Source organism: Chrysochloris asiatica, unplaced genomic scaffold (assembly GCF_000296735.1).
Source record: "Chrysochloris asiatica unplaced genomic scaffold, ChrAsi1.0 scaffold00228, whole genome shotgun sequence".
Lineage (NCBI taxonomy): Eukaryota > Metazoa > Chordata > Mammalia > Afrosoricida > Chrysochloridae > Chrysochloris > Chrysochloris asiatica.
The window spans coordinates 1,487,926-1,489,845 of record NW_006408746.1 but is presented as its reverse complement, the minus strand read 5'-3'; the positions used below and the strand labels follow the sequence as shown (position 1 = coordinate 1,489,845).

The window sequence follows — 1,920 nt, the reverse complement described above, 5'->3', positions numbered from 1 at the left end:
TCACAGACAACATTGTACTTCAAGATAGATCTTAAAATGTTCTTTTTGATTATGATTGCAATGCATTCCTCTTTTATTGGTCATTCCTGGCATAGTACACCATATGGTTGTCATATTCAAAATAACTAATACCTCTCAATTTCGGCTCAGTAATGCTGATTATGATACTGAAGATTATGTGTTCCATTTCATTTTTGATAACTTCTGATTTTCCTTGATTCATACTTCAAGCATTCCATTTTCCGATTTTTAATGGATGTTTACAGCTGTTTGAGTTGTGCCCCATCAGCAAATGACGGTCTCGAAAGATTTACTCCATTCACATCATCATAGTCAGCTCTACTTTGAGGAGGCAGCTCTTCCCCAGTTATATTTTGAGTGCCTTCCAACTAAAGGTGCTCATTTTCTGGCACTATATCTGACACTATTCTAGTGCACTTCATCATATTTCAGTATTCAGTATCCCAGTGTTATCTGACAGTGTTCAAGAGGTTTCAGTGACTAAATATTGAAAAGTACTCTGTCTCTCCTTCTTCATAGTCTATATTAATCTGGAAGCTCATCTGAACCTCTTCACTATTGGTGACCCTGCTGATATTTAAAATATTGGTGGCATAGCTTCAAGAATCACAGCAACATGGAAGCCACTACAGTACAGCAAACTGACAGACTAATGTTGAATATAACATGAGGGGGCTTAAAAAGTTTGTGGGAAAATGGAATGAAAGGATAATGGAATTTTCCCACAAGCTTTTTGAGCCCCATCACACAATCAATAGCATGAGATAGAGTACCATACTGTTTGCATATGCATATGTAAAATGTGGAGTCTTGGTGTAGTGCTGCAGGATAAGAACTGGATTAATAACTGGGAGATTTTCGGTTCAAACCCACTAGTCACTCCTGGAAACACCTACACAGGGCTGCTATGAGTCAAAAATAACTTGAGGGCACTTGACAACAACACATAAAATGCACATGCTTGAAAATTTATAGAAATTCTCTGGAAAGCTACTTCTAACTGCAGAGTAAAAGAAGGATAGGTAGTTTGTTTTATTGAGGTTTTTCCTTGAATATATACTTCTTTGAATAAATGAGTTCTTGGTCCAGTCACTGAGATGTTGCTGAAAACTCAACAGCCTCCCCGCAGGAGTCCCCTCGCTTCCCGATGCTGTCCCTACCCCGCCCCCACCCGCCTTCTCAGAAACGGACATCCACAGGCTATTTCCACGGAGGATAAGGAATCTTATCGTGTGTCCTCTATCCAGAATCTCCACTCTTTTGACCCCTTTGCTGATACAAGTAAGGGTGATGACCTGCTTCCTGCTGGCACTGAGGATTATATCCATATAAGAATTCAACAGAGAAAAGGCAGGAAGACCCAAGGGATCGTTTATGAGTACGATAAAAAGAAACTAGTGAAAGCATTTAAGAAGAAATTTGCCTGCAATGGTACTGTATGTAAATGAGCATCCAAAATACGAGAAGTTATTCAGCTACATGGTAGCCATCGCAAGAACATATGCCAGTTCCTTGTAAAGACTGGACTGGCTAAGGACGACTAGCTAAAAGTTCATAGGTTTTAAGTGCTTGTGGCTCACTGAAGCTTAAGTGAGGATTTCCTAGCAATGTGTAAAAAATTTCCCTCTGACCCTTGTCACAAGTTTAAAACCTCACAGCTTGTATAATGTAACCATTTGGAGTCCACTTTTAATTGGACTCCTTCATGCAATAAACTGAAAAGAGCCACACGCACAAAAGAGTAGTCCTCGTCTCCTAAAAAGTACTGACTTGTATCAATCATTTGAACAGGATATTTCTTATAAGACCACCCACAAAGTGTTTTATTTTACAAAAAAATGAAAGGCAAGAACCAAGAAAGAGTAACATTTGATGAGAGATCCTGTGTATCTAGCAGGT

The 1,920-nt window shown here is 39.1% G+C and overlaps 1 pseudogene; it reads left to right on the top strand.

Moving 5' to 3' along the window:
- Positions 1 to 1,118: 1,118 nt before the first annotated feature.
- On the top strand, positions 1,119 to 1,586 carry LOC102811705 (annotated as a pseudogene).
- Positions 1,587 to 1,920: the final 334 nt, after the last annotated feature.